The sequence below is a fragment of the Triturus cristatus genome, chromosome 6, assembly GCF_964204655.1.
Source record: "Triturus cristatus chromosome 6, aTriCri1.1, whole genome shotgun sequence".
Classification (NCBI taxonomy): Eukaryota; Metazoa; Chordata; class Amphibia; order Caudata; family Salamandridae; genus Triturus; species Triturus cristatus.
Window position 1 is genome coordinate 1,671,583,846 of NC_140589.1, and position 19,533 is coordinate 1,671,603,378.

Genomic DNA, 19,533 nt, shown 5'->3' on the forward strand with positions numbered 1-19,533 from the left:
GCATTGAAGACGCACTCCGCATGAGATGATTGACAAATCTTTATTGAAAACGAAATTGGCGTTGCATTCCGATTCTTTGTACTTCAGCCTGACGCGTTTCGGAGATTCTCTACCTCCTTAATCATAGGCGATGCGAAACCACAGCAGCAGTATTCTCCCAGCATTCCCTGCATTATTTCAATTAAATAACCTCCAGTGTATCTGCTCAGGTGCGTATAATTACTAATGCATGCCGGGATTTGCAGTCTTTTTTACCCTCCAGTGGGTTGCTGTGTGATTACAACAAAAATTAAAATTGTACCTTTAACCCTCCAGTGGGCCTCAGAATGTCAAAAAGACCAATTTCAGCATTTAGATGTCTCGTGCGCCGCAAAACGGACTAGAATAGTTCAAAATCCTGCGGCCCCATTTGGTGTTCCTTGGGTGGTGCTGTCCTCTACGGCTGGACCTGCCGTAACTAACATTGTTCATGTGGTTGCCCTGCATTGAAGACGCACTCCGCATGAGATGATTGACAAATCTTTATTGAAAACGAAATTGGCGTTGCATTCCGATTCTTTGTACTTCAGCCTGACGCGTTTCGGAGATTCTCTACCTCCTTAATCATAGGCGATGCGAAACCACAGCAGCAGTATTCTCCCAGCATTCCCTGCATTATTTCAATTAAATAACCTCCAGTGTATCTGCTCAGGTGCGTATAATTACTAATGCATGCCGGGATTTGCAGTCTTTTTTACCCTCCAGTGGGTTGCTGTGTGATTACAACAAAAATTAAAATTGTACCTTTAACCCTCCAGTGGGCCTCAGAATGTCAAAAAGACCAATTTCAGCATTTAGATGTCTCGTGCGCCGCAAAACGGACTAGAATAGTTCAAAATCCTGCGGCCCCATTTGGTGTTCCTTGGGTGGTGCTGTCCTCTACGGCTGGACCTGCCGTAACTAACATTGTTCATGTGGTTGCCCTGCATTGAAGACGCACTCCGCATGAGATGATTGACAAATCTTTATTGAAAACGAAATTGGCGTTGCATTCCGATTCTTTGTACTTCAGCCTGACGCGTTTCGGAGATTCTCTACCTCCTTAATCATAGGCGATGCGAAACCACAGCAGCAGTATTCTCCCAGCCGTAGAGGACAGCACCACCCAAGGAACACCAAATGGGGCCGCAGGATTTTGAACTATTCTAGTCCGTTTTGCGGCGCACGAGACATCTAAATGCTGAAATTGGTCTTTTTGACATTCTGAGGCCCACTGGAGGGTTAAAGGTACAATTTTAATTTTTGTTGTAATCACACAGCAACCCACTGGAGGGTAAAAAAGACTGCAAATCCCGGCATGCATTAGTAATTATACGCACCTGAGCAGATACACTGGAGGTTATTTAATTGAAATAATGCAGGGAATGCTGGGAGAATACTGCTGCTGTGGTTTCGCATCGCCTATGATTAAGGAGGTAGAGAATCTCCGAAACGCGTCAGGCTGAAGTACAAAGAATCGGAATGCAACGCCAATTTCGTTCTCAATAAAGATTTGTCAATCATCTCATGCGGAGTGCGTCTTCAATGCAGGGCAACCACATGAACAATATATATATATATATATTGACTCCAATTTAATGTAATGTTTCTTTCACTAAATTGTTCTGCACAGTAGATTCTTGTGTTCGAATATTTATAGCCAAGCAAGGTCAATTTGCGTTGTCTCACTTTTCTTTTCTTGAAGTTTTTTCCTTTGAAAAAATAATATTCCACAGTTCAATACTCTGTGCAAGGTGCTAATACACTACTCTTTTCTCCTAGAAACTTCCTGAGTTCATTGGCATTTTATCTTGAGACACTTTCAAAATAGCAGTTCAGTTCAAAAGCTTTACTGTTCAAAATACTACAAACTGACACGGAAAACACTACTCTCTGATTAAAAACAGCTTGACAAACTAAGCGGTGAGACACTACTCACAACCAGGAACAAGGATTAGATTTTTCTTAGAATGCAGAGCTCCGATGCTCATGCGCGGGAAATGCCTCTTCAAATCTCCTGACTGGAAATGTTCCTCATGCACAAAGGAGAGACGCTGTCGGTAGCTTCAGGAACTTCAGTTAAAGTGCGTGATGCTTTGTGCGCCCGTGTGCATTCTCTTTTTTCTATACCAACAACTAGACCGCCCCAGGGGGGCTTCTTCACCTTGGCGGCAATCTTGGATTTCTCGCTGAATTTTCCATGAACTCCTCTCAGAATAACCTGAAGCAGAAGCTTGTTCCCCAAACAAAATCTTTTCCTGAAGCATTGTCTGACAAGAAGGTATTTGGCTCTTTTTATTCTTCTTGTGTGGTGATAAGGTTACAATCTAGTGAGGTCTTGACATGTGGTAACTGTAGTCCAAACTCTATAAGGGCAACCCAGAGCTTCTGGAACCTTGGCTGGTGTGGACCCATCAATAACCCAAATGGTCCTTCTGGAGGCATCTTCAGTCGTTTGGTATTATTTGGAGCATTTTGACCAAACAGCTCCATAAATTGACCAACCCGTCGTCGTGAGTTAAGCCGGTGGCGTAGAACTGTGACCCGGTCTGAAATTTTGGTTTGCCCCACTGAAGCTCCGGAGCTCTTTCTCGTCAACAAAACTTGCAGGAACCGACTACGGTATCCCCCTAAGGAAGCCACCATCATCGAAACCCAAACCTGGCCTGTCGAGGATACCTACGCGATGTAGAGAGAAAAAGCTCCAAAAAAGTGACTAAGTCAGAAGGTAAAAATTTGACCGGGCCCTACCACTCATTGTATTCGACCCGCATTCCATTGTGGTCAGCCTGAAACTTTGACTTTGTCCTGGTCTAACGCGACCAGATGTCCCAAGCTGGCACTTTTGGCTTTTAAGCACTAAGGGGCATATGTATCAAACCCTTTTCCTGTTCGCAAACGGGCCGATTCTCAGAATCGGCCCGTTTGCGAATGGGAAAAGGCCTTTTGGGATGTATCATCCCAAAAGGATATCGCAAAATAGAGAATCGCAAAATTTGCAATTCTCTATTTTGCGATTGCATTTTTCAAAGTGCCATATGACGCACAGATATGCCCTTAGGGCATGTATGTGCGCCACATGTGCATACATACATATTTCAGGTTTGACACCCTAGCACCCTTGAAATTGCATACTCATTTTGCGATTCTCAAATTGCGAATCGCAAAATGATAATGTCTTCCCATTCATTCCTATGGGCCTCCTAGCCCATAGGAATGAATGGGAAGGTTTTCCTTAATTGCGATTAGCAATTTACTAATCGCAATTAAGGAATGCCAAGGAATCTCAAAACATTTGCGAATTTTTTATTACATCCCGTTTTGCAATTCTCAAATAGCGATTCCCTAAAAATCGCTATTTGAGAACTGCAGAAACGGAACTTGATACATATGCCCCCTAACATTTAATCCATAAAAAATCATATCTCTGGTTCCCTACATTGGATGTTGGTGGTTTTGGTGCCATTTTAATCATAACAATATTTCCTATTTTTTTTAATTGATGTTGGATTTTTATTGCGTGCTATGTCTTACTTATTTAATGTATTCGTGATTTTAAATGCTTTACACACCTGTCTCCTAAGTTAAGCCTGCCTTCTTGCAGCCAGTTACCAAGGGTTGAGCACAATAATAATTTATTGAGATCTTGAGTGGGCCTTATATTGTGATTGTGGTCATATTGCTAGTGGTATGTATCTACCTACACCTACTAATAAGTCACCTTCCAACAAGGGCATTGATAGAAGTGGCTTGATCAGAGACAAAGACTAAATAATGGAGACTTTGGACAGATACTAAACGATGAGAAATGATTAGGGAAGTTAGTGAGTTAGAGGAAAAAGAAATTCCAGAACCACAAGATGCTGGCAACAAGAGCCTAGACTTGATGGTCTCAAAATGATCCAGAAGAGAGAAAAAAAGTAAATCTCAAATATTAAGCTCCTGATTAGACATACTTTGCCAGAACTGAGATTGAATTTGACGAATATCTGGCTGACATTGACCTTGAGTCTAAGATGAAACAAAAAGTGCTCAATTTGTGTAAACTATTGACAAAGTCAAAAGGACGAGCAGCCAGCTAGGCCAGCGGTTAGAGTACTTTAGAGCCATTAGGACTCCAGTTGATTCAGAATAAAAATCACTATCGATTTCGAGACAGGGTAGTGACGATAGGGTACTTGTAGCAGGACTATTCTCATCAATCAACAAGATTTTACTTTGATATGATATAAGCTAACATTGTGCAGAAACACTGCAATATTCTTCTTGTAGGTTTAGTAGTTGTCATTTCTATGGTTCTAGCTGGGTTGATGTTAGATGTCTATTTGCTGCAGGGAGATATTCCCCACATGTAAACAAACGTACCTGTTAAACCTATTTTTAACAAGCACATATACGAAGGTAGAATTTCCCATGCAACTCATTCTGAAAGTGTCTATATCTATAATGTACTTTCATATGTTAGATGAATATGTCAGGGTGAATGCAGGTAAAGAACTGCTTAGTGTAGTCCTATCTTCCTGCCTCTGCAGCTGAGGGGGTCAGCATATTTTCACCTACCTCTGCCCTATTCTTTTTCCTGCAGCATCTTTCTGAATCTATTCTATCAGAAATACTGTATTAACCTGTTTTATACTGACTATGAAATACGTTTAGAACATATGTCAATTGTGATAGATAGAAATATGTACTTGTGCTCTACTAAACATGCTTATCATTTCTTTAAGGAGTTTAAACGAAGGGACCAGCATGAGTATATGATGAAATTATTTACTTTTTTGACTAACTCGAGCTTATTAGCCAGAGCATGCATGAATCAACCTGCACGATTGTTAGGAATAAGAGAATTTCAATAGATGAGTAAAAAAAAAGATCAAGTCAAGAAGGAGAGGAGGAAAGTAAGAGAATTAAACCAGAACCTGATCAGGGGAAGGGGAAGGGGAAGGAAAAGTTTGAAGATCTACCACCGAGATTAAGTGTTGATGTTGTCAAGAAAGATGACAGGAAGCAAACAAAACTGTTGAGATAGTGGATTGAGCAGATGTGTGCGTAGTTATTTAGTTAAAGAGAGAATTTTTGCTGCATTAGAGATAAGTATTAAGGCCAAATATTATATCTGTGACAAATCAGCTTATTTTTAACTGTTGCATAATGGGGTAGGTAGTTGCTATGCCGTTTCACCCTGGATCTACCATTCTAATGAGACAGATGTACAGATTGATATATAAAATTAAGCAGGCTCAGCTCTAAGCAGATATTTAGCAACATCTTTGGAGCTCTAATGCCATCCGTACGATTGGCATTAAATGATGTGAAAATTAGGAAATTATCAACCTTATTGGACAGGATTGGCTCTGACACCGCAGGTGCTCTAACTATGATCAACAACGACTTGCTTGCCATGACAGCTGTGATTATTCAAAACAGGCTTGCATCAGACATGCTTGTTGCAAAAGAAGGTGCAGTTTGCAAGATAATTAGCAACAGAGAATTCTGTGGCTATATCCCTGAGACAAATAACCTTCTTATCGGCCATGTTACAAATATTACTAAAATTACGCATGAATTAACCGAATTGGAAAAGAGACCTGCCTGGGAAGGATTAAGGGCCTCATGTAGGAAGCCAAATACCGGTCGGTAACGGCCGATTTTCGGTAATTATACCGTTACCGACCGGTATTTTGGCTTTTGAGATGTAGGGGGAGAATTTCATGATTCGGTATTTACCGAATCGGTAAAATTACCGAATCGGTAATATTACCGATTCGGTAAATTTACCGATTCGGTAAATACCGAATCATGAAATGAGATGTAGGGGGAGTGTGTGGTGGGTGTGGGGATTCGTTATTTACCACCAACTAAAGGTTGGTGGTAAATGACGAATAGGTGAAAAAAAGCATTTTTGTGCACGTTTAAGTGTGCAATGTGGCAGACATACATGCCCTTAGGGCATGTATGTGTGCCACATGTGCACACATGGCCGAATCAGGGGTGCAACAGGGTGTCAATGTGACACCCTGCCACCCTTGCATGTGCTCCCCCATTACCGAATCGGTATTTACCGATTCGGTAATGAGGCATACCTTCCCATCAATGGGAAGGTATGCCTCATTACCGAATCGGTAAATACCGATTCGGTAATTACCGAATTTTTCCGATTCGGTAATATTTACCGACTCATTACCTACATTGCATTTACCACTTCATAAATACCGAATCGGTATGATTCGGTATTTATGAAGTGGTAAATGCCAGCCCACCTACATGAGGCCCTAAGCTCTGTATTTGGGTCTATATGAAAGGGATTTGCTAAGGTAGGTGAATGGCTAGGAAGTGTAGGTGGGGCAATACTAAAATTACTTTTTACTCCTCTTTTGATTATACTGATTGTTATTGCAAGTGTGCTTCTTTTCTTAACATTCAGCAAAGAAATTGCATCAAATGGTGAATTAAATTGTGGGATCAAGAAGCTATCATCAACGAGACAAAGGAAGAGAAAGTGACTTGATGTTAAGGTTGAAGGAATGCAAAGCGAACTCTAATCCAAAGAAAAGAATCCAATGCTGATGAAAGCCTTGCTGTAATAAGGTATAGATGTGATGATTTAGAAATCATCAGGGGGGGTTCCGGAATTTGATTAACTGTAATATTGTGTTTAATGAATTAGAAATCAAGCCTACACTATCATAGGCCAATGTTGTGCTTTCCTCCAGCTTGAAATTACATTGCAATTAATGTGATCACTACTGCTGTGAGATTTGCACTGAATGACTGAGACTTTACCAGTCTAATTGAACACAATGTTCCTATATAAGGACCTGCATTTAGACTGTTCGGGGCTCCATTTATTCTCCACTTTAGAAGGTGAATCTATCCTAAACTTTACTGAGTTCTTGTAGTTGTGATTTATATGCTTAGATGCTAAACTGATTGATGGCCCTGTTTCTGTATTCAGGTTTTACATTCTTAAAGTAAAGCTTTAGAACTTTAGCCCATGTCTGCCATTCTAATTGAGAATGCCACAGCTTCAATCTAATGTGTAAGATCTACAAGCGAGAGACTGGTCCAATCTGGGAGCCCCAAAGTCCATGAAAGGACTAAACCCCTACCAGTAATCGATGCACTTTGGGTAAGCAAATGAAAGAAGGATTTGCGTTCTGACTCTAGTTCATGCAATGAATAACATAGTCTGGCTATCCTTTTGACCTCACCAGTCACCATCTTGAAACACAAATTGTATACATATGCACAGTGGTAAATCAATAGGAATATTCATAATGGATAAGCCACCATGAAAAATAAATCACAGAACTCTAAATCCAAAAAGACATGAAAATTGTTTGAAAATGTGTCATAAGTTGTGTCGCCTTGTGGTAAATAATTTAATTACCGGGACTTAATTTGATGCGGAAAATCTATAACAATAGCTCAGTAAAATAAGAGGCAGAATCCGTGGTATTAGAGGTTCGGAACGGGCTTTATTCCATAATCAATTTAAATCGATGAGCTCCATATTCCATCACCACGAAGGTTCAGGAAGTGAAGACCGTACTTTATTGATAAGTAATCATTTTTATACAATAGGCATTACAGTGAAGCAAATGCAGGAGGCGTAACAATTGATAGTAAAGATAAAACATACATGCGTAGCAAAAGTGGGTGTAACTGGGTGTAACTAGAGAACGTCACTGGGTATGATGTCATAATAGGGTGGTTCCATGAAAGAATTTCACAATGTCAGCAGAAATACTTGGCAGAAATGCGCGCAGCAGCATGACGTGTGATTGACGTGCAACTAGGGGGTGAAGGGGACTTGACATTTAGCTCTACATGTGGCGACAGAAGTCTGGAGGGTCAAGTCAACCTAATCCCAAATCATATCTAACATCCTATGTTTAAAGAACTATGTTATCCAAAAGAGAGGTCTTCTTAGAGTAGAATCTTATTCTATACTGACTATACTGACTATTAGTGCGTGTACAAGCGTCTAAGTGTCTACACTAGATGCGAGGGCAGGAATCTTCCATAGTAACAGGGCTATGAATCACTTGCATAAAGACAGAGAAGCCGGGCCTTTTGCTCGGTAGCTGGAAGAATGTTTACTTAAACTACTAGACAGGAATGCATTGGGTAGGGAGCGGAGCAGATAATTTCGAAGGTGAAATACAGTTTTTGGCAGGCAACAGGCTGATGTCAGGCACCGCTAGCTGCGCAGAGAATGAGGACAAAGTTCATGGATACAGATGCGAGCTCAGACTGGAGCTTTCAGAGGCAGAAGGCAGGAAAAGCTTGATGGCAGAATCAGGGCCTACTTGCCTGGACTGTAAAATGGCATAAGTGAACCATATAAAGCCGGTGGCCTTTCATACTTAGGAATGGAATATCCAGCCCATTCATGGCGGATCTGAAAGAGGACATGTTGGCGGTGGACGCACATGTGTTTGCGTCTTCATAACTGGAACTGGAGGGAACATACATGTACTTGTGATTTATACATGAAACCGTTGGGGTTCAAGATAGGGGACATAACTGACCAGAAAAATCCATATTTCCACATTCCCTCCTTGTCCCCTACTTGCCCGTCAAGAGATATCAATCTTCATTAATCCATCGATCTGTTCATATAGCATCATTTGTTCTTCTTTCTTCTTCCGTGATGAATGAAATCTTGATGGTGGAATACACGATGTGGCACACAGACCACAGATCGCTGGTCCACATTGTAGACATAGACAGCAACTGAATAATATGAGAAAGCCAATACCTAGGAAGGATAGGACCTTCCATCCAAAGGTAGATAATACACTCCAAAACCAACCGGACCAAGTCCAGGTGCCTGTATTCTGGTGTATCTGGCTTACAATCTTATGAAGGCGAGTTATGGCTTTATATACAGATGGCGAATTTTCTGGTATGAAAATGCAACAACTTGATCCGATGACCCTACAAGCTCCGCCCCTATCGGCCAGGATGACGTCAAGGACAAGACGATTTTGAAGCACAACAATCCGCATAGCAGACTGCTCTTCTGTTAAATTGCCTAAGGCGGAAATAGTTTCGTTCACTACTGCTTCAAGGGTTCTGGTTAATCTACGTATCAGCTTACTATTGGTAACTGTACCTATATAGGGACAGAGACCTTTATTGAAATCTGTGTATTTTTCCCATGCTGTCTCAGTGTAATCGACTATTGGGAGATCTCTCCTTTCTCTATTATGTACTAAATGAGTATTTCTGTGATAATCAGGAGGAGCTAGGAAAACAGGTGGCAAAAGGAATCCAATGTAGCAGGTACCATCCCAATCTAGTGGCAAACGTATGTATGCCGTCTGACCACATATGAAGTAGGAATGGCGGGAAGCTCTAAATGTAGACTTGCCTTGATCACTAAATTCTATTACAGTGGTGCATCTACTATGGCCCATATGTATGGAACCATTCTTTCTTACACATAATTCACCTTTAACTGGAAATACTGACATGGCGGGCAAAATTGGAGTAGCTTCGGATTCGATATTCAGGATCATGAGATTGAGCGTAAAATTACCTAATCCATATACTTCATTTTCTAGATCAGTTCCTGTTCTTTTGGGAAGTCCCTCCTTGTTGGGGTGACAGATTTTGAGTAAAACTAAGTTCAGATTTCCCCATACCCAGTTATCCTGGTAAACTGCAGAATTCGAATCTAGGGAATTAATTAAACTAAACCATGCTCCACAGGAGCCGTTGTGTGTGAACGGGTATGGAAAGAGAGGTAGAATTCCTTTATAGTTCTGATAGGGAGGGAGTCGACCACATATCCAACAATTTGTAGCATTGCTAACCTGATGGGAATGATGTAACATACTAATAAAAGTGTTATTGCGCAGCGCAAATCTATAAGACAATTCATGCGGAGGTAATTCACTAAAAGAATGTTCAGCAGTAATATTGTAAACATGTCTAGAAATAGGATAATATATGTGCAACAATATACTTGCAGTAATTATTAAAAGACTTAAGAAAAACAAAATTAATAACGTCACTGTGCAATGACTACGCAGTGATTTACAGTACGCATGTCGTTTCAATTTTATCCTTCTGTTTCTTTCTCTATACAGGTCTAAGGGATACATGTCAGAGACAAATTCGACCGCTTCACCTTGGAGAGGACTTAAACAATCAAATTGCCTGACTGGTCAGACCTAAGTTTTAGTTTGTATTGTTCATGGTTATTCAATTCAACCAAAGGAAGTTTAGAGTCAATCGGGGAAGACACACAAGGTGTGTCGTTTACGTCTGACGGTAGTCCATGAAATTTCTTGATATGACTTGAATGTATCCAGCCTTTTCGTCCTTCGATCTTTACGGCTGTCCTCGTCGTTAGCAGTACGAGTTGAGGCGACTTCCACCTAGGATCCTGAAGTACTGGGTAATTTAGACCCAGCGGTGCAGGGACACACACCCTATGACTTCTGGGTTCACCCTGTTCCGGACCTACAGAAACACAGAGTCTTCTGGGTGAAGTCAAAGAATCGTTTATTGGCTGCAGACCAATGACAGGTATCCTAGAAGTACAACAGCGTGTATGTTCTCAGGAGACTGCTGAAAATCATAGGAATGGACTTCATCTTAAATACCCTTTTTCCTGCCTCAAGCATACATTCCTAGGTTTTATGATACGGCAATATGCAAGTGTACATTACAAAGGAAAGGCAGAGTCATGATGACCATCCCACATTCCAGTTCGGCCAGCCCACAATGATTTATACAACAAGGTTCAGATCCCACATTACATGTAAACAGATCCCCCCAATAAACATGAGCATCTCCTGTTTTGGGAACCAAGTCATAAAGCAGGAACAGCCAGGTGCGAAAGAGATTAGCCAGGGGCTTGTGTAGAATGAAAGGGTTTTATGACGGGTCAAGCCCTGATGCTAATCACAGGTGGAGAGAGGAAGGGGAGCTCGTGAGACCAGTTTGACCCGGGGCAGCAGAGCCAGCTGCCCAGGTCACAGAGAAGTCAGAGAAGAAGCCCATGTACTGTGAGGCCCGTATTTGCTCCATTATAGCCTATGTGAGGGCAATGACAAGATGGCCACTGCTTCCAAAATGGAACCCGCGTAGTGCAGCAGAATAACGTGTACACAGTGCATTCATAACTAGAACGATAAGTAAAGCACTCGTACATGCCGCATTTACCATTTGCGGTTCGCTAATACCAAGATAGACAGGGGTAGGGCCCTGTTCCCTACGTGGTCCCGAATATTAAAGTACGACAGACCCTCCTTTTGCCCTTACATAGGCAATCACTATACTCATCTTAATCCGAGTCTAGGTCAATGTTCACGAAGTCATGGAGATGTTGCTGTAGCATCATCCTATTACTTAGCTTGTCCCTCGATACAGGTTTCCTTACACATAAGGTAGCACAGAGGCCACATATCGCAGGAGTACACTGTATACACAGACAGAACAGGAAAAGAATGGCTAAGATCATTCCAATGACCATCAGAACTTTCCAACCCCAGGCAGATATCAGTTCCCAGAACCACCCCACCAGTGACCAATCTCCCTTATCCACGTGTATGGATTCAGATATTTTATGGAGTTTGGAGATGGCTTGATATACTGTTGGAGCATTATCTGGTATGAAAATGCAGCAACTGGATTGGATAACCCTGCATACCCCACCGCGGTCTGCAAGAATAACGTCTAGAACCATGCGGTTCTGCAAAGTCATAAGGCGATCCGCTTGGAGCTCAGCTGTCAAATTACCAAGGGCACCAGCCGTTACATTAACGGTGGATTCAACCACACGAGTCAGCTGTCTCAGGTTCCTACTATTGACCATAGGTCCCCAAAACGGCAGGAAACCCAAGAAGAAGTCTCCCGCTTCCTGACCGGCAGTGTCCTCCTTACTAATCACACCTCTCACAACTCTGGTCTTGTGATAGTCGGAGGCGGCAGTAAATGTAGGCGGTAGCAGATTCGCAATATAACATGTGCCCGAGAAATCAGGGGGCAACCATGTATATGCTCGGTCATTACAGATGAAATATGTACCCTTGGCAGTTAAAAACGCAGGGGAAAACTGTGACGGGAACGTGTACGTTTCAGTGCAGTCACTTCTTCCCAGTTGAGCTCTAGGGTTCTGACCATTACCCTGTAAGCAGAACCGACCCATGTGGGGTACGACCCAGATTGGAGATGAGATTTTTCGCTGTCTTTCACCCAGACTAATACTATACCCCGTCGCGTTCCATCCTACATAAGGTCTCAACTCTTCTTTGGGAATGGATGAGTATGCATCAATATCCCTACTCATATCGGCAATTCCTCTCACTAAGGCTTTATTATTTGTACCAGGTCTGATGGAACGCGGTTGGCGAGGGGAGTATGTCTCTAGGGCGTAGAGAAACATGGTCTGGAATGCCCATGACGATCCATTATAACTATATGGCAGCACCAAATAAGGAATACCCTTGTTAAGGGTATGTGGCATTAACCCACACACCCAGCAATTGGTCGTATTCACTACTAGTTGGTGCTGGTGCAAGAGCTGGATAAACGAGTTATTTACAAACTCCGATCGTCTGGTCTGTTCGTGTTCAGGCAAAGGGTGAAAAGAGTGAGAGGAGGCAGTAGAAAGAGGTATAGGCTGTTCAGTGGGTGCAATGGGCTTTTGAGTGGAGAAAAACACAAATCCTACAATAAACATCATAATACTACACAGTGTAAAAAGGCACAAAAAGACAAAACATTTACTTTTTACAATTCTACACATTCTGGTTTTAAAGTTCATTTCCTCAATCGGTCTCTCCATCTTAAAAAACTCCATCCTCTACTCGGGCCGCTCGCGGCGGATGAGTTTCTTCTGCTAAGGAGTACGCCTGTCAGTCCAGGGAAACGCCCTAGACCAACCAGAACCGTTGACCTAACGTCTTCGGCCTGTACCCCAAAGTCTTGGCACCGCGACCCTGCGGCAGAACCCGGATGGTGGTTCGAAAAACAAAAATCAAGAAAGTCCTTCAGATGGGAGAGCAAAAAGTGTCCAAAAAGGAAATAGTAAGGAAATCTTTATTTGTCCATGGGCCTGGGTCTCAAATTATAGCGGAGATGGCCAAGTGCCGTTTGGTCTTGGAACAAAAGTTCAGGCTCAGTGGTGTCCAGTCGATTTGATGGCGGCACAGCTTCCTGCAGAATATTGTCACTCTCTTGGACTGAAGCTGTGTCTTTTAGGCGTGCGTCACTGAATGGTACAAAACGAGGTACAGTGTCTGTCTCAGTGTCGGCGATACCCTCCTTGACCCACTGGTCATATGGCAGAGGCAAGGGGACTATTTTGCAGTGGGTACCATGTATCCAATGCTTCCTTCCTTTTACTCGCACCGCTGATCTCGTCGACAGAAGCACAAGATGAGGGCCGATCCAGCGAGGCTCGTCGTTGCCCTTACGCTGGAAATTCCGGACCAGGACCCACGAACCAGGGTTGATAGGGTGTCCAGGAGGTTCAGAAGCTTGGGGAAGAGTATCATGTACCTGTTGGTGCAAAACACGCAGTTTAACAGTCAAATCATACAGGTAATCGAGCAGTACTGGATGCTCAATCTCACTGAACTTCGTAGGCCTTGGCACACCCCATACGTTGGCCGGGCGGCCAAAGACTACTTCATAGGGACTAAGTCCCACTCGTGAGTGTATGGTCATTCTGGTGGACAGGAGTGCTAAAGGCAGGGCGTCAGGCCATTTAAGACCGGTGCTCGCCTGGATTTTGGCCAGCTTGAGCTTTAAGGCTCCATTGTAGCGCTCTACTAGTCCAGCCGATTGGGGGTGATTTGCAGCGTGGAACTTCTGCTTTATCCCTAGCCCTTCACATACATTCTTCATCACTTTACCCACAAACTCACTTCCGTTATCACACCACACCATTCTTGGCATTCCAAACCTGGGGAAAAACTCCTTCACAAGGGCTTTGGCTGTGGATAGGGCAGTGTTATCTTTCAGAGGATAAGCCTCTATCCATTTTGAGAAAGCACAAACAACCACCAGTACATATTTCAGGTTGTTGCATCTTTCCATGTGAATAAAGTCCAGCTGTAAAACTTCGAATGGACATGATGGGGGTGCAAAGTGACCGGCTGGAGTTGGGGTTCCCCTACCAGGGTTGTATTTCAAGCATACCATGCAATTCTTGACCACATTCTCTGCACACTTGGGAATCCCAGCATTCTGCCATGCTGGAGCCAACAACTTACAGATACCTTTCGTACTGATATGTGCCATTCCATGTGCCATAGTAATCACTGGAAGCACATATGCATCAGGCAACAACCATCGCTTATGTTCTGTCAGATCAATCCAACAACCATTCTCATCCAACTTACCCATACTCTCTCTCCACTTGCTTAACTCTTCTTCTGTAGCTTCAGCCTGAAGCGACTTCACACTCTCTATTGTGTTCTCACACATTCCAACATCATTAACCCATCTTGCGGGGCCTGCAACATACATTCTAGTCTTCACATTTTGTGCTGTTTCTTTCGCGGTCTCATCAGCAAACGCATTCCCACGTCCAACATCATCTGTAACTTTCCTGTGCGCACTGCATTTCATGATCGCAACTTGCAACGGTAGGGTCAGTGACTCAAGGAGATCATTACCAACTTGCCATTCTGAATTTTAGCTCCATGTGACGTCAGGAACCCACGCTCTTTCCACAGTCGTCCAAAATTATGAGCCACGCCAAAGGCGTACTGGCTATCTGTGTATATATTAACTCTCATTCCTTCAGACAACACGCATGCTCTCGTGAGGGCAATTAATTCTGCTGCTTGGGCCGAATTATGTGGCACTCGTGCAGTTTCCACGACCGTGTGTAAAGTCGTGATAGCATATGCAGCAGTCGTGTCACCATTAGGGAGTTTAAAACATGAACCATCCACCCATAAAGTACCATCACACTCAGTCAGGGGAGTATCTTTTAAATCTACTCTCCCTTTCGTCTCTTCTTCTGTTCTGAACAGACAATCATGTTGCTCAATCTCATCTGAGTCTGCTGGAATTGGCAATAACGTAGCTGGATTCAGCGTATTACATCTTTTTATGTGTATATGATTCGCTAACAGTGTGAGTTCATACCCTGATAATCGCGCACTAGTCAAGTGTTGTGTCTTGGTCCTATTTAATAATGTGTCTACAGCGTGTGGGACCATAACGATCAATGTGTTGTCCATTACCAGACCAGCAGATTGTCGGATAGACATTGCTGCAGCAGCTGTCGCTCTCAGACAGCTTGGCAATGCCCTTGCTACAGGGTCCAAGGTGGATGAAAAATACGCGCATGGGCGCGGTCTGTCGCCAAAAGGCTGTGTTAACACTGACAACGCACATCCATCTTTCTCGTGAACATACAATGTAAAAGGCTTACTGTAGTCGGGGGTACCCAACACAGGTGCTGAACATAATGCATTACGCAATTCCACAAAACTTTTCTGGCACTCTTCAGACCATGGGATAGGATTCGGTGTGTCTTTACATGTTAAGGCTACTAAAGGTTTTGCCAACAAAGAAAAACTAGGAATCCAATGCCTACAGTATGAAGTAATGCCCAAGAAAGCACGCACTTCTCTCTGTGTTTTTGGCACACTCAACTGTGCAATGGCTTGAATTCTTTCTGGGGTCAGTTTCCTTCCCTCCTTCGATAAGAGATGACCTAAGTAGGTAACTTCTTGTCGACAATATTGCAGCTTGGAGAGAGACACTTTGTGATGGAAAGCAGATAAATGGCGCAACAGTGACAATGTGGCTTCTTCACAGATCTTCTCAGTATCCGCGGCGATTAGTAGATCGTCCACGTACTGAATCAGGATAGCGCCACTAGGTAAGACAAGTGCATCAAGCTGCGCTTTCAAAGCTTGACTGTATATGGATGGACTCTCGCAGTAGCCCTGGGGAGCGCGTTTGAAGCGGAAGCTTCGGCCTCCCAGACTAAAACCAAAAATGTCTCTGCTCTCTTCTGCAATTGGGATACTAAAGAAAGCATTTTTTAAATCAATCACTGAAAACCATGCAGCAGAGGCTGGAATCATCGTTAACAAGGCAGTTATATCAGGGACAACCGGAAACTGTGGCACAACAATCTTATTAACCTCTCTAAGATCAATCACAAATCTGTAAACAGGTGGCTGTGAAGGGTCCGTTCGTTTTAAGACAGGTAAAATCGGACTATTGCAAACGTTGCCTCTTGTCTCTTCAATCACACCCTTATTAATCAAGTCGCCGACAATGTCTAACAATGCTTTCTGGCCTTCATTAGAGATTTTGTACTGGGGAATACGTGGCAGTCTGACATTAGTCTTTAAAGTCACCACGTATGGCGGTATCTCCAAGAGGCCCACGTCATTGGGACCAGTAGCCCAAAGGGCATCCGGAAGGGATGACAATTCAGGTGGCATTGTGTTTTTAGACAAGTATATTGGGGAAATCACTTTCTTGCCTAATGTAAGTTGTACTCCTGAAGGAGAACAGTACAGTGTAGCATGCAATCTTTTCAACAAATCTAATCCCAGCAAATTCTCACCACAACCTGTTGTCAGAATCAGGGGTGCTTTCAGCTCGCAAGGCCCAACAGAAAGTGACATGGGACTAGAAATCGGGTTCCTAACCGGGGCGCCAGAAAAACCTACTGAAACATTTATATCGCCAGACAAAGGTGCGCCAGGGAGTTTTGAATGCATGATTGAACTCTTTGCAGCACCAGTGTCTAGCAGAAAAGGCTCCATTACATTTGCTGTAGTCACATCAACATACGGTCCACTCTGATCCACTGGCACTGAAACAACTCCCTCTCTCTGTCTATGGCTGTCCTAGTAATCACTACTTTCTGCATCACCGTCCTCCACATAATAATCATTATTGTAATACTGGGCCGTATTACTAGTCGCGTTAGCTTGCTGATCAAAGCTATTAATGGCGCTTTGGGGCGGAAGAGGACGCGCGTTCTGGGGAACACTTCCACGCCCTCTGCCTCTAGGAGCTTGCTGACCACCCCTACCTCTAGCGCCATACACATTACCGTTCCGTTGCATTAATTTAGGGCAACTATATTTATAATGACCTTCCTCTTTGCAGTATGAACATTGGTTGGGACCCACAGGGACACGTGGTTGATAATACCCATTCATTTGCTGATTGTTCTGAAATTGTTGGGGTTGGTGATAAACACCTTGGGGTTGCCTATAATTATTCTGACCTCCACGTGGTGGATAGGCCTGCTGTAAAAGGACCTTTGTCTTTAATTCCTTTGTTTTCTTCTCTGTCCTATCTTTCTCGTCTTTATCTCTATTTTCATAATACTGTGCAGTAGCCAGTATTTGCGCTGAGGAAGAAACAGCCCAAGAACTCTCTGAATCTTTCAACTTTTTACACAGGTCAGGAAGTAAATTCTGCACAAACTTATCCACAAATAACCGTTGGCCACCCTCAGTACTCATATCCTGCCCACTGTGGTCAATAAACGTTTCCTCAAACCTAGTAAAGAAGTCTGACACTGTCTCATCCTTCTTCTGTTTACACGCAGATAACTTGTCCCAATTTACGCGCATTGCAGGCATTAATGTCTTCATATATGTGATGATTCTACCAGGCAGTTCAGCTACTAAAGGCTCAGGTTTCGCGCCACCAGTTTGTCTAGTATCAGCAGCAATAATGTTAGCCCATGTATCCCCTAGTTCTGCATCGTGATCTGCATTACGTATTGACCCCCATAGAGGCTGTGGAACAACATTACCAAACAACATGTCTATGTCTGCCAAATTCATAACGCATGATCCTGCTGTTTGTGACAACTCTTTATAATAACCTGCTGGGTTTTTACGGGGATCGGGTAATGTCTGCTTAAGCGCTAACACCTCAGAGCGCTTCCATGGAACATGCACCCAAACACGTTGGAAATGCGCTGGCACAGCGGGGTTATTACCGACAGCTGCAACTGCTTCCTTCCATACCGGGGGAACTTCTCTCATGGGGTATTGTCGCGCTTTTGCCTTTTTCCCCACAAGGACCTCTTGTTCAAACAATGACTGTTGGCAATCGTCATTCCTAAGTGACAATACAACCGCAACTGCTTTATCTACTTCGCGGTCCACAATTATACCAGTTCCAAAATCGAACCTCACTCTACACAACTCCTGCGGGCTCGGATTTTTACCACTATCCTCCAATTCTTCACAGAGAAATTCGCACATTTTCTCAAACACATATCTCTGTTTTGGGGCATCCCATTGATGGAAAACGCTGACAACTGATTCCACATCATATAATGAAGGGAAAACAATCCATCTACGCGCCATGCTGTCTATTACCTTTTTCTCATCAGGGTTAGGCAATTGGCTGCGCAACTGCTTACGCTGCAAACCAGGAGTCGCACCAGATGACTCAAAGAGGGGCGACATTAATGTAGTAACCACATTAGCTAAGCGCTGTCGCGCTGAAGGAGAAGCTGAAGCGGAAACAGGGGGAAAAACAGAGGGAAGAAAAGAGGATGTAGAAACGGGTACTGGAGTGGTGCAAGGAAGAGTGTTAGGGGAGGCAGCTACTGGATTAAGCAAAGTCGCAGGAAGTGCGGGGGCAGTTGGAAGCACTACCGGAGGCGCTTGAGAGGACTGCGCTACAGGAATAGGAACTGGTTGCAAAGCAACTGGCGGTTGCGGCGAGGCTTGCAGTATATGCACTGGAGGTGGCATATTTACAAGCTGGGGAGGCGCCGTGGCAGTTTGAGCATACGGGGGTGGCGAACTCAACAAATGTGACATCAGGGGATCTTTCTCCTTTTCTTCTGACTCATCCTGCTTAGAATGTGGCAAAGCTGGATAACATTTGTCAATCCCTAACTTACGCTGCCTGTGTAATTGCTCGCTCATCTGCTCCTCCTCATTGTCTTTAAATTGTACAGCTGCTTGCATTACTGACATACCTCTCTCTCTCTTATTCTTTTTCGCTAGCTTAATTTCCTTCTGTTTGGCTTCCTTTCGCCATAAGCGGAAAGAGTCAAACATCGCCGGCCGGGCTTTCTTCTTAAACAATTTAATTTCCAAATTATCTAAAATATCGGTATCAAAACTACCATTTTGGGGCCATTTTAAAACACCGTCTTTTCTGGTGTAGTGGATCCATACTTCGTTATATGCAATGGGGCCTACGCCATGTTTTACATAGAGCTCATAAGTTGGAGTTCCAACCGGAGGAACCGGGCATGATTCTTCCAGCTGGAAATCTCTTCCACAACCCAAACAAAATATTCTACCAAATATTCTAGAACCAGGCATCTTCGCTCACTAGTCTAGATCCAAACGTCAAAGGATTATCGATTACGATATTCTCGTGAATACACGAGTCCTCTGGCTTTGGGGTTTGCAAACACCAAATCACCTATTACCAAATCAAACCAAACGATCCCGAGGGATACCAAAACAAATGGGAGACGCTCCACGTATACTTAACTGAATATTGCTAATCGATGGCGTCACCAGAAGA